Consider the following 14,083-nt stretch of genomic DNA (forward strand, 5'->3'; position numbering starts at 1 on the left):
ACACCGTCCGCAGCGTGCACGGGGCGCTGGGCGCACCTGCGGACAGGTACGGCATCATGGCCCGCAGGTGAGACACCTCCGAGTGACACAGGTGTGTGTGTGACAGGCGTGCCCAGGTGTGTCTGTGTGTGTATGTGTGTGACAGGTGTGCCCAGGTGTGCCCAGGTGTGTCTGTATATGTGACGGGTGTGCCCAGGTGTGTATTTGTGTCTGTGTATGTGACAGGTGTGCCCAGGTGTGGCTGTGTGTGTGTGACAGGTGTGCCCAGGTGTGCCCAGGTGTGTCTGTGTATGTGACAGGTGTGCCCAGGTGTGTCTGTGTGTAATAGGTGTGCCCAGGTGTGGCTGTGTGTCTGCATGTGTGTGTGCCCAGGTGTGCCCAGGTGTGCCCAGGTGTGTCTGTATATGTGTGTAACAGGTGTGCCCAGGTGTGTCTGTATATGTGACAGGTGTGCCCAGGTGTGTCTGTGTGTCTGCATGTGTGTGTGCCCAGGTGTGCCTAGGTGTGCCAAGGTGTGTCTGTATATGTGTGCAACAGGTGTGCCCAGGTGTGCCCAGGTGTGTCTGTATTTGTGACAGGTGTGGCAAGGTGTGCCCAGGTGTGCTCAGGTGTGTCTTTGTGTCTGTATATGTGTGTAACAGGTGTGCCCAGGAATGCCCAGGTGTGCCCAGGTGTGCCCAGGTGTGTCTATGTGTGCAACAGGTGTGCCCAGGTATGCCCAGGTGTGTCTGTATATGTGACAGGTGTGCCCAGGTGTGTCTGTGTGTAACAGGTGTGCCCAGGTGTGGCTGTGTGTCTGCATGTGTGTGTGCCCAGGTGTGCCCAGGTGTGCCCAGGTGTGCCCAGGTGTGCCCAGGTGATCTCCGGGGGTTGTTGGGGTCACCCAGGTGCCCCCAGGTGCCCCCAGGTGACCCCGTGCCCCTCCCCCAGCGCCGTGCGCAGCTGGAGCCGCCTCCGGGGGGGGCCCGGGGGGTCCCTGCGGCAGCGGCTGCACCTGGGCTGGGAGCGGCTCAAGTTCGAGCTGGCGCTCAGGTGAGGGGGAGGGGCACAGGGGGAGGGGCAAGGGGGAGGGGGAGGGGGCACGGGGGAGGGGAGGGGCTCAGGGGGAGGGGAAGGGGCTCAGGCAAGGGGGGCTCAGGTGTGGGGGAGGGGCTCAGGGAAGGAGCTGGGAGGGGCTCAGGTGTGGGGGAGGGGCTCAGGTGAGAGAAGGAGGGGTGCAGAAGGGAGGGGGAGGGGCTCAGGTGTGTGTCTGACCCCCCGCCCAGGTGTGTGTGACCCTCAGGTGTGTGTGACCCCCAGGTGACCCCCACCTCTCCCCTCCCCAGGTGTGTGTGACCCCCAGGTGACCCCACCTGTCCCCTCCCCCATGTGTGTGTGTGTGACCTCTCCCCAGGTGTGTCCCCCAGGTGATCTCACCTGTCCCCCCCAAGTGACCCCACCTGTCCCCTCCCCCCCCAGGTGTGTGTGACCCCCAGGTGACCCCACCTCTCCCCCCCCCAGGTGTGTGTGACCCCAGGTGACCCCACCTGTCCCCCCCCCATGTGTGTGTGTGTGACCCCCAGGTGACCTCACCTGTCCCCTCCTCCCCCAGGTGTGTGTGACCCTCAGGTGACCCCACCTGTCCCCAGGTGACCTCACCTCTCCCCCCCCCAGGTGTGTGTGTGACCCCTCCCCAGGTGTGTCCCCCCCCAGGTGACCTCACCTGTCCCCCCCAGGTGTGTGTGACCCCCAGGTGACCTCACCTGTCCCCTCCCCCCAGGTGTGTGTGTGACCCTCACCTGTCCCCCCCAGGTGTGTGTGACCCCCAGGTGACCCCACCTGTCCCCAGGTGACCCCACCTGTCCCCTCCCCCCCAGGCTGGAGTGGCTCCGGTTCCGGGTGGCGGCGGCTGCGCTGCGGCTGCTGAGCCGCTGGGGGGCGCTGCCGCTGGGGGAGCACCTGCAGCACCTGCTCCGGGCCTGAGGGGGCGCCACGCACCCGGGAACGCCACAACCCCACGGAACTACCCCAAAAAACGGCTGAAATAACCCCAAAAACCGGCTGGAAATGCTGAAATAACCCCAAAAACCGGCTGGAAATGCTGAAATAATCCCAAAAATGGGCTGGAAATGCTGAAAATGTCCCAGAAACCGGCTGGAAATGCTGAAAATACACAAAAAATGGGCTGGAAATGCTGAAATAACTCCAAAAACCGGCTGGAAATGGTGAAATACACCCAAAAACCGGCTGGAAATGCTGAAATAACCCCAGAAACCGGCTGGAAATGCTGAAATACACAAAAAATGGGCTGGAAATGCTGAAATACACCAAAAAATGGGCTGGAAATGCTGAAATACAGAAAAAAATGGGCTGGAAATGCTGAAAATACCCCAAAAATCGGCTGGAAATGCTGAAATACACAAAAATCGGTTGGGAATGCTGAAAACACCCCCCAAAATTCGGCTGGAAACACCCAGAAATACCCAGAAAATCGTCTGGAAACACCTGAAAAACCCAAAAAAACGGCTGGGAACACCCGAAATACCTCAAAAATTGGATGGAAACACCTGAAAATACCCCCAAAATCGGATGGAAACACCCAAAATATCCCCAAAATCAGTTGAAAACAACTGACAACATCTGAAAAACAACCGGAAACGTCAAAATCACCCCAAAATACCTCAAAAAAAAAGGCTGGGAGCACCCAAAATACCCGACAGATCGGCAGGGAACACCTGAAAATACCTGAGAAATGGGGTGGAAACACCTGGGAACAACTGAAAAGCAACCAGAAAGACCGAAAACCACCAAAAAATACCCCAAACCCCAGCTGGGAACACCTGAGAATAGCTGAGAAATGGGTTGGATACATCTGAGAACACTGGAAACACCCAAACCCACCAAAAATACCCCAAAAATCGGCTGGGAACACTGAAAATATCCCAAAATCGGCTGGGAACACCTGAGAACAGCTGAAAAACAACCGGAAACATCAAAATCACCAAAAAATACCCCAAAACTCAGCTGGGAACACCTGAGAATAGCTGAGAAATGGGTTGGACACATCTGAGAACACTGGAAACACCCAAAACCACCGAAAATACCCCCAAAATCGGCTGGGAACACTGAAAATATCCCCAAAATCAGTTGGAAACAACCAAGAACACCCGAAAAACAACCGGAAACACGAAAAACACCTGAAAGCACCCCAAAAACGGGCCAGGAACGGCTGAAAATGCCCCAAAACTCGGCCAGAAACACAAAAACAAATCTGGAAATGCCCGAAAATAGGAAAGAAATACCCCCAAACCAGCCAGAAACGGTTAAAAACACCCGGAATGCCTGAGAAACGACGACAAACAGCCGGAAATGCACAAAACCACCCCAAAAATCAGCCAGAAATAGCCCCAAAATACCCCAAAAAAGAAGCAAAATTCAGCCCAAAAACACCAGGAGAAACATCTGAAAACCACCGAAAAAATACCCGAAAAACAACGAAAAGCAGCTGGAAACACCCAAAATACCCCAAACTACCCCCAAACCAGCCAGAAACAGCAAAAACCACCTGGAAACCAGCAAGAAACACCCGAAAATACCCCCAAAAAGAAACAAAATTCAGCCAAAACCACCTGAAAACCACCAAAAAACCACCTGGAAAACACCTGGAAACAGCTGGAAACAGCTGGAAACACCCAAAATAGCAAAAAAATACCCGAAAATCAGCCAGAAACTTTAAAAACACCTGGAAAACAGCCGGAAACAGCCAAAATAGCCCCAAAAGAACCAAAATTCAGCCGAAAACACCCAAAAAACCATCTGAAAACCACAAAAAAAAAATCCTGGAAATACCTGAAAACCACAAAAACCAGCTGGAAACACCCAAAATATCCCAAAATAGCCCCAAAAGAAGCAAGATTCAGCTGAAAACCCCCCAAAAAACACGTGAAAAAACAGCTGGAAACAGCCAAAAATACCCCAAAAAGAAACAAAATTCAGCCAAAACCACCTGAAAACCACCAAAAAACCACCTGAAAAGCACCTGAAAAACACCTGGAAACAGCTGGAAAACACCGAGAAACAGCTGGAAACACCCAAAATAGCAAAAAAATACCCGAAAATCAGCCAGAAACTTTAAAAAACACCTGGAAATACCTGGAAAACAGCCGGAAACAGCCAAAAATACCCCCAAAACCCCAAAATCGGCCAGAAACAGCAAAAAACCACCTGGAAACAGCTGAAACCAGCCAAAAACCAGCTGGAGACACCCCAAAAATACCCCAAAAAACCCGAAATTCGGTCAAAAACACCAGGAAAAACATGTGAAAAGCACCAAAAATACCTGAAAAAATAGAAAACCACCAAACGCCTCAAAAATACAGAAAAATACAAAAAAAAATTCCCCCAAATGGGGTGGAAAGCGTCCAAAAAAAACGCAGCCAGAAAAGAGAAAAACGGCCTCAAAAAATCCCCCAAAATCTGCCCCCAAAATACCAAAAATCTCCCCGAAAATACCAAAAATCCCAAAACCCCCTCCCCAAAATTCACTGTGAACAAACCCCAAGGCACTGTGAACCCCGAATCCCCTAAAATGACCCCAAAATCCCCTAAAATGACCCCAAAATCCCCTAAAATGACCCCAAATCCCCCCAAAATCCCCCCCAAAATCTTCCCCAAATTTCCCCAAATAAACCTCAAAAGCAGAGTTGAAAATTGTGTTTTATTACAAACGGGAATTTTGGGGGGATTTGGGGTTTTTTGGGGATTTTTTGGGGGATTTTGGGAATGTTTTGAGGATTTTTTAGGGGATTTGTAACAAAATTTTGGGATTTGGGGGAGGGTTCAGTTTGGTTTTTTTTAATTTTTGGGGATTTTTTGGAAATTTGGGGGGAATTTTTTTGAATTTTAGCAAATTCTTGGGGAATTTTGGAGGGGATTTTTTTTGACTTTTTTGGGGATTTTTTTGGAAATTCTGGGGAATTTGGGGGGGTTTTGGGATTTTTGGGGAGATTTTTCTTTATTATTTTTTTGGGGAGATTTTTTTTTTTCTTTGGGGAAATTTTGGGGGGATTTTGGGTAATGGAAGAAAATTTGGGGGCATTTTTGGGGAATTTGTGGGGATTTTTAGGGAGATTTTTTTTGGAATTTGGGATTTTTAAAAATTATTTTGGAGGGGATTTTTTGGGAATTTTGGGGTGTTTTTGGGATTTTGTGGGAATTTTTTTAATTTTGGGATTTTTTGGGAGATTTTTTTTTGGGGGGGGGATTTGGGATTTTTAAAAATTATTTTGGAGGGGATTTTTTGGGATTTTGGGGTTTTTTTTGGGGGGGATTTTTGGCGATTTTGTGGGAATATTTTTTTTATTTTTGGGATTTTTTGGGAGTTTTTTTTTTGGGGGGGGGATTTGGGATTTTTTAAAAGTTGTTTTTGGGGGGATTTTTTGGGATTTTGGGTCCCTCAGAAGTGGGCGGTGACTCGGTCGATCTCCAGGAGGTCGTCCAGGATCTGTGGGGGAGGGGAGAGAGGTCAGGAGCTCACCTGGGCAAAAACTCACCTGGGCAAAAACTCACCTGGGCCAGAACTCACCTGGGCAAAAACTCACCTGGGCAAAAACTCACCTGGGCAAAAGTCACCCGGCCCAAATTTTACCCGGCCCACCCTCACCTGGCCTCAACCAAGCATCCTGTCCCACACCTGTCCCTCACCTGTCCAACCCTCACCTGTCCCACACCTGTCTCATCCCTCAGCTGTCCCATCCCTCACCTGTCCTCTCCCACACCTGTCCTGTCCCTCACCTGTCCCTCACCTGTCCTGTCCCACCCCTCACCTGTCCCACACCTGTCCCACACCTGTCCCACCCCTCACCTGTCCCGTCCCTCACCTGTGCTGTCCCACCCTCACACGTGCTGTCCACCCCTCACCAGTCCTCACCTATCCCGTGTCCCACCCCTAGCCTAGGTGTGTCCCACTCCACGATCTCAGGTGTGGTGCCGATCTTCTTGGCCAGCTCCGCCCTCTCCATGGCGCTCAGGTACAGGTACCTGCCCAGCAGCTCCCCGTCCAGCACGTTCCTCACGGCGTTCTGCAGCAAACGGCGGAGCTCCGACTGCAGCAGCCTGGGCAGGTGGGACAGGTGAGACAGGTGAGGGACAAAGGGACAGGTGAGACAGGTGAGGGACAGGTGAGGGACAGGTGGGACAGGTGAGGGACAGGGAGACAGGTGAGGGACAGGTGGCACAGGTGGGACAGGGGGACGGGGACAGGTGAGGGACAGGAGGACAGGTGAGACAGGTGAGGGACAGGGGGACAGGTGAGGGACAGGGGGACAGGTGGGATAGGTGAGGGACAGGTGAGGGACAGGGAGACAGGTGAGACAGGTGAGGGACAGGTGGGACAGGTAGGACAGGTGAGGGACAGGTGAGGGACAGGTGGGACAGGTGAAGGACAGAGAGACAGGTGGGACAGGTGAGGGACAGGTGAGGGACAGGGGGACAGGTGAGGGACAGGTGAGGGACAGGTGAGGGACAGGGGGACAGGTGGGACAGGTGAAGGACAGAGAGACAGGTGGGACAGGTGAGGGACACGGGGACAGGTAAAGGACAGACAGGAGGGACAGGTAGGACAGGTGAGGGACAGGTGAAGGACAGAGAGACAGGTGAGACAGGTGAGGGACAGGTGGGACAGGTAGAACAGGTGAGGGACAGGTGAGGGACAGGTGGCACAGGTGGGACAGGTGAGGGACAGGTGAGGGACAGGGGGACAGGTGGGACAGGTGAGGGACAGGTGGGACAGGTGAGGGACAGGGGGACAGGTGGGACAGGTGAGGGACAGAGAGGTGGGACAGGTGAGGGACAGGGGGACAGGTGAGACAGGTGAGGGACAGGGAGACAGGTGAGACAGGTGAGGGACAGGTGGGACAGGTAGAACAGATGAGGGACAGGTGAGGGACAGGTGGGACAGGTGAAAGATGGGGCAGGTGTGGGACAGATGAAGGACAAGTGAGGGATGGATGAAGGGCAGGTGAGGGACAGGTGTGCGACACAGCTGGGACAGGTGAGATGGGAACAGGCGGGACAGGTGCGGGACAATGCTGGGGCAGGTGTGGGGCCAGGTGATGGGACCGGAATGCCTCGAAGTTGAGCTCCGCTGGGTGTGTGCAGGTGTGTACAGGTGTGCGCAGGTGTGTACAGGTGTGTGTGCAGGTGTGTACAGGTGTGTATAGGTATGTATAGGTGTGTACAGGTGTGTGCAGGTGTGTGCGCAAGTGTGTACAGGTGTGTATAGGTGTGTGCAGGTGTGTGCAGATGTGCACAGGTGTGCGCAGGTGTGTACAGGTGTGTGCAGGTGTATGCAGGTGTGTACAGGTGTGTGCGCAGGTGTGTACAGGTGTGTGTGCAGGTGTGTACAGGTGTGTATAGGTATGTATAGGTGTGTACAGGTGTGTGCAGGTGTGTACAGGTGTGTACAGGTGTGTACAGGTGTGTGCAGGTGTGTGTATAGGTGTGTGCAGGTGTGTACAGGTGTGTGTGCAGGTGTGTGTATAGGTGTGTATAGGTGTGTACAGGTGTGTGCAGGTGTGTGTGCAGGTGTGTACAGGTGTGTGTGCAGGTGTGTGTATAGGTATGTATAGGTGTGTACAGGTGTGTGCAGGTGTGTACAGGTGTGTGTATAGGTGTGTGCAGGTGTGTGTATAGCTGTGTATAGGTGTGTACAGGTGTGTGCAGGTGTGTACAGGTGTGTACAGGTGTGTACAGGTGTGTGCAGGTGTGTGTATAGGTGTGTGTGCAGGTGTGTACAGGTGTGTGTGCAGGTGTGTGTATAGGTGTGTATAGGTGTGTGTACAGGTGTGTGCAGGTGTGTACAGGTGTGTGCAGATGTGTGTATAGCTGTGTATTAGAGTGTGTGTCACAGGTGTGTGTGCAGGTGTGTGTATAGGTGTGTGCAGGTGTGTACAGGTGTGTGTGCAGGTGTGTACAGGTGTGTGTGCAGGTGTGTGTATAGGTGTGTGCAGGTGTGTACAGGTGTGCCCAGGTGTATCCCAGGTGTGTGCAGGTGTGTATAGATGTGTGCAGGTGTGTACGGGTGTGTGTATAGGTGTGTGCAGGTGTGAACATGTGTGAACAGGTGTATCCCAGATGTAATACAGGTGTGTACAGGTGTGCAATTACCTATGAATACCTCATTGGGTTGAGGGCACTAGCAAGGTGCTACGGGGGAGGCAGGTCAGGTGTATCCCAGGTGTGCCCAGGTGTATCCCAGGTGTATCCCAGCTGTGCCCAGGTGTAGCCCAGGTGTGTGCAGCTCTATCCAGAGTATTACGCAAGTTGCTACCCCAGGTGGCCACAGAGTATCCCACAGAAGCTCTGCCAAGTGTATCCCAGAACGTACTTACTGTGCCCAGGTATCAAGTGTATCCAAGGTGTATCCCAGCTGTTGCAGGTGCTACCCAGGTGTGTGCAGCTCTATCCCAGGTGTACCCCAGGTGTGCCCAGGTGTATCCCCGGCGCACCCAGGTGCACCCCAGGTGTTATTTACCTGAATGCGCGGGGGTTGAGGCCGGCAAGGTGCGGCAGGGCAGAGCTCAGGTGTATCCCAGGTGTGCCCAGGTGTACCCCAGGTGTATCCCAGCGCACCCACGTGTAACCTAATCTGGGGGGGTTGAGGGCGGCCGGGCTTGTAGGGCTGAGCGTTCTGGCATCAGCAATCTCCTGTAGGTTTTCTCCTGCATGGGCAGCAGCACCCCAGGCCCCGTCAGCCGTGCTGCGGGGAGCGAGGCGTCAGGGCGCCCCAAAAACCACAAAAACCCCAAAAAACCCAAATCCCAGAAACCCCAAATCCCAAAAACATCCCAAAAGCCAGAACCCCCATCCAGAAACCCCAAATCCCAAAAAAACCCCAAGAATCCCAGAAGTCTCAAGGACCCCCAGAAATCCCAGAAATCCCAAATCCCAAAGCCCCAAATCCAGAAGCCCCCGGAAATCCCAAAAATCACCCCAGGACCCACAAATCCCAGAGCCCCAGAGCCCACAAAAACCCAAACCCAAATCCCAGAAGCCCCCAAATCCCCAAGACCCCCAGATCCCAGAATCCCAAATCCCAAAAGCCCCAAATCCCAGAAACCCCAAAATCCCAAGGAGCCCCCCAAATCCCAAGAAATCCCCAATCCCAGGGCCCCAAATCCCCAAAAGGCCCAAAGCCCAAGAGCCCCCAAATCCCAAAAAATCCCAAAACCCCAGGCCCCCAAATCCCGAAATCCCAAATCCCAAGATCCCCCCCAGGAACCCCGAACCACAGATCCCAATCCCCGGCCCCCCAGATCCCCAGGAGACCAGGAGTCCGGGACCCCCCCAGATCCCCAGGAGTCCAAGATCCCCGGGACCCCCAGTCCCAGGAGCACCAAGGCCCAAAGATCCCAGGAGTCCCAGAATCCCGGGACCCCAGTGCACGAGTCCTAAGATCCCAAGGCCAGCTGTCCCAGGAGGCACCGGACCCCCCAGATCCCAGGTTTGCCCAGCCCCCAGGTCCCAGGGAGGGGGGCCTAGTGCCCGAGGCCTGGAGTCCCAGGAACCCGGACCTGGTTCAGGAGTCCCCCATTCCCAAGAGTGGCAGATCCAGAGTCACGAGGCCCACAGATTCAGGAGTCTCAGAGTCCCAGGACCCCAGGTCAGAGTCCCAAGACTCCCAGATCCCACAGGACAACACCCAGTCCCAGGACCACCAAGGCCCCCAGATCCCCCAGCCCACGGGGCCCCAGCCCCCAGGACCAGGAGTCAAGGAGTCCCCGATCCCAGAAGTCCCCCAGGCACCGCCAGATCTCAGAGCGCCCCCCCAGTCCCAAAGTCTCAGGCCCCCAGGACCCCCGATCCCAGAAGTCCCCAGATCCACGGGGAGCCCCCGGTCAAGAAGATCAGGAATCCCAGTCAGAAGTCCCCAAGGCCCCCCAGACCCCAGGGCCCCAGTCCCAAGATCCACAGTCCCAAGAGTCACCAGGCACCCCCCCAGTCCCAGAAGTCTCAGACCCCCAGGAGTCCCAAAGTCCCAAGACCCCCAATCCCACAGCTGTAGATCCCAAGATCCCAGGTCCCAGGCCCCAGTCCCAGAGCCCCCCCAAGATCCCAAAGTCCCCCCAGATCCCAGATCCCCCCAAAAATCCCCAGAACCCCGGTCCTCTGCAGTCAGGGCTACACACCTGGATCCTGCCCCCCAAAGCTCAGGTGTGTCCCCACGAGCCAGGTGCTGTGCTTCTTCTCCCAGGTGTCCCCAGGTGTGTCCCCACCTGTCCCCAGGTGTGTCCCAACCCCAGGTGTGTCCTTCACCAAACCAGGTGATGTGCTTGTTCTCCCAGGTGTCCCCAGGTGTGTCCCCATGCCAGGTGTCCCCAGGTGTGTCTCTCCAAACCAGGTGATGTGCTTGTTCTCCTGGCCCTGCCCAGCCCCAGGTGTATCCCAGGTGTGTCCCCAGCTGTGTCCCTCACTGAACCAGGTGATGTGCTTGTTCTCCCAGGTGTCCCCAGGTGTGTCCCCACCTGTCCCCAGGTATCCCCAGGTGTGTCCCTCACTGAACCAGGTGATGTGCTTGTTCTCCCAGGTGTGTCCCCACCCCAGGTGTCCCCACCTGTCCCCAGGTGTGTCCCCACGCCAGCTGTCCCCAGGTGTGTCCCCACCTGTCCCCAGGTGTGTCTCTCCAAACCAGGTGATGTGCTTCTTCTCCTGGCCCTGCCCAGCCCCAGGTGTGTCCCCAGGTGTGTCCCAACCGAACCAGGTGATGTGCTTCTTCTCCCAGGTGTGTCCCCACCCCAGGTGTGTCCCCACCCCAGGTGTCCCCACCTGTCCCCAGGTGTGTCCCTCACCAAACCAGGTGCTGTGCTTGTTCTCCCAGGTGTCCCCACCTGTCCCCAGGTGTGTCTCCCAAACCAGGTGCTGTGCTTGTTCTCCCAGGTGTGTCCCACTGTCCCCAAGTGTCCCCAGGTGTGTCTCAGGTGTATCCCCAGGTGTGTGCTCACTGAACCAGATGATGTGCTTGTTCTCCCAGGTGTCCCCAGGTGTCCCCACCTGTCCCCAGGTGTGTCTCTCCAAACCAGGTGATGTGCTTGTTCTCCTGGCCCCGCCCAGCCCCAGGTGTGTCCCCAGGTGTGTCCCAACCGAACCAGGTGATGTGTTTGTTCTCCCAGGTGTCCCCACCTGTCCCCAGGTATCCCCAAGGGTGTCCCACCTGTCCCCAGGTGTGTTCCCACCTGTCCCCAGGTATCCCCACCTGTCCCCAGGTGTGTCCCCAGGTGTGTCCCTCACCGAACCAGGTGATGTTGCTTGTTCTCCCAGGTGTGTCCCCATCCATCCCCATGTGTGTCCCCACCCATCCCCAGGTATCCCCACCTGTCCCCAGGTGTGTCCCCAGGTGTGTCTCTCTGAACCAGGTGCTGTGCTTGTTCTCCTGGCCCTGCCCAGTTGTGTGTCCCAACCTCAGGTCGTCCTTCACTGAACAGGTGATGTGCTTGTTCTCCCAGGTGTGTCCTCATCCCAGGTGTGTCCCAGGTGTCCCCAAGTGTTTTCCAAGGTGCCGCTCCCAACCCCAGGTGCTGTCCTTGGGTGTGTCCCAGTTGTGTCCCTCCCGAACCAGGTGATGTGCTTCTTCTCCCAGGTGTGTCCCAACCCCAGGTGTGTCCCCATCCATCCCCAGGTGTATCCCAGGTGTGTCCCAGGTGTGTCCCCATCCTCCCAGGTGTCCCCCACCTGTCCTCAGGTGTTCCCAACCCCAGGTGTGTCCCCAGGTGTGTCCCCAGATGTGTCCCCACTCATCCCCAGGGGTGTCCCCACCCCAGGTGTGTCCCTCACTGAACCAAGTGATGTGCTTGTTCTCCCAGGTGTGTCCCAGCCCCAGGTGCTATCCCAGGTGTGTCCCAGGTGTGGCCCAGGTGCGTCACCTACAGAACCAGGTGATGTGCTTGTTCTCCCAGGTGTGTCCCGAATTTGGCATGAGTCAAGGAAAATCCCTTCAAATCAACCCCGTCTGCGCAAATTTCAACCCAAATCCATAAATCCACCCAAATGCACCCCAAAATAACCCAAATCCACCCAGATTTACCCAAATTCAAAATCAGCAAGCTCAGCCTGAAATGGGCCAAATCCTCCCAAATTTACCCCAAATCAGCCCAAATCCACCCAAAACTCACCTGAACTCAACCCAACCCAGCGAGTTCAGCCAAACCCAACCAAATTCATCTGAACTCCAGCCCAAACCTGGCGAAGCAGAGCGAATCACCGAACTCGGCAGAAGCCCAGCCAGGCCCAGGCGGGGCCCCAGCCAGCGCCCAGCAGGACCCAGCCACAGGCCCAGCCTAGGCCAGCCAGAGCCCAGCCAGAGCCCAGCCAAGCCCGTCCAAGCCCAGCCAAACCCACCCAAACCCCGGCAAGCCCAGCCAGGCTCAGCAGAAGCCCAGCCAAGCCCAGCCAAGCCCAGCCAAGCCCAACCAAGCCCACCCAAACCCACCCCAAGCCCAGCCCAAACCCAGCCAAACCCACCCAAACCCATCCCAAGCCATCCAAACCCATCCAAACCCAACCCAAACCCATCCAAACCCAACCAACCCAAACCCATCCAAACCCAGCAAACCCAAACCCATCCAAACCCCATCCAAACCCATCCCAAACCCATGCCCAAGCAAACTCAGCCAAGCCCCAGCCAAACCCACCCTAAGGCCCAGCCAGGCCTTGGGCCCAATCCAGGCCCAGCTGGGCCAGGCCCGTCCAGGCCCGTCCAGGCCCCAATGGGCCAGCCAAGGCTCGGCAGAGCCCAGGCGGGGACTCGGCCAGGCCCAGTGGGCCAGGCCAGGCCTGAACCCAGGCCCCGACCAGGCTCTGTGGGCTTGACCAGACCCATCCAGACCCGGCCAGGCCCCAGGCCCGTCAGGCCCAGCCAGGCCCAAGGCCCGTCCCAGGCCCGGCTAAGACCCAGCCCAGAGCTCAGCAGGGGGAGCCCAGCCAGGACTTAGTTAGGCCCACCCCAGGCCCACACCCCAGGCCCACACCCATCCAAGCCCAGCCCAGACTCAGCCGAGGCCATTGGAGCCCAGCAGCCAGAGCCCAGCCAGGCCACACCCAAACCAGCCAGGCTTTCACCCCAGGCCCAGCCTGAGCTCAAGCCACCCTCCCCCAGAGCCCAGCCCAGGCCCAGCCCCAGGCCCAGCCAAGCCACACCCAGGCTCAGCTGGTTACAGCAGGCCCAGCTCAGCTCACCCAGGCTTCCCTCCCAAGAGCCCACCCCAGCCACTCCAGGCCGTCTCCGCTTTGGCGCCCGACAGGTGCCATTACCAAGGAATCCAGCTGGCTGCCGTCCTGCCACTTCAAGTCCACGCTGTGGGCCTCCCGAAGCGGCAGTCCTCGCGGGGACACCGTGTCACCTAAAGCCCCAGGTACTGCGGCGTCCCCAGGCACAGGGCTTGCCTCTGAAGGAATATGAGCCCCGGGGTCCTCAGTGGCCCCAAGGGGTCCTTCAGGTGTCCCAGGACCCTCAGGTGTCACCAAGATCCTCAGGTGTCACCAAAGATCCTCAGGTGCAATGGCCACACCCAAGCTCCTCAGGGTGTCATCCAAAATCCTTTCAGGTGTGGGACTAGGTGTCTGCAGATCCTCAGGTGTCACCCAGAAAGACCCCAGGTGATACAGAGATCCTCGGGTGTCCCCAGGATTTAGGTGTCATCAAGCTCCTCAGGTGTCATCCAAAATCCTCAGGCCCCCAAGGCTTCAGGTGTTCCCCAGGTGTCACCCAAGACTCCCGGGTATCCTTTGGGTGTCACCCAAGATCCTCAAGTGTCCCCAAGATCCTCAGGTGTCACCCAAGATCCTCAGGTGTCTACTTCAAGCTCCTCAGGTGTCCCTAGGGTGTCACCCCCAAGACCCCAGGTATACTTGAGATCTTTCGGTGTCCCAAGATCCTCCTCAGGTGTCACCCCACAGGACCCTCAGGTGTCCCCTTGTAAGTCTCTCAGGAGTCCCCCAGGACCCCAGGTTTGCTCATCAACCCAGCTCCTCAGGTGTCATCAAAATCCTCCAGGTGTGTCCCAGGCTTCCAGGTGTCCCCAGGTGACATGCCACCCAGACTCCCAGGTGT

General features: G+C 56.4%; 1 long non-coding RNA gene across 1 annotated transcript; it reads left to right on the forward strand.

Annotated features, from left to right (window-relative positions):
• On the forward strand, positions 1-2,100 carry LOC115917005. Its single transcript, XR_004061659.1, has 3 exons — positions 1-67; positions 931-1,032; positions 1,857-2,100. It is a non-coding gene; the product is annotated as an uncharacterized LOC115917005 (long non-coding RNA).
• The last annotated feature ends 11,983 nt before the right edge of the window (positions 2,101-14,083 follow it).

The sequence above is a fragment of the Camarhynchus parvulus genome, unplaced genomic scaffold (assembly GCF_901933205.1).
Source record: "Camarhynchus parvulus unplaced genomic scaffold, STF_HiC, whole genome shotgun sequence".
Lineage (NCBI taxonomy): Eukaryota > Metazoa > Chordata > Aves > Passeriformes > Thraupidae > Camarhynchus > Camarhynchus parvulus.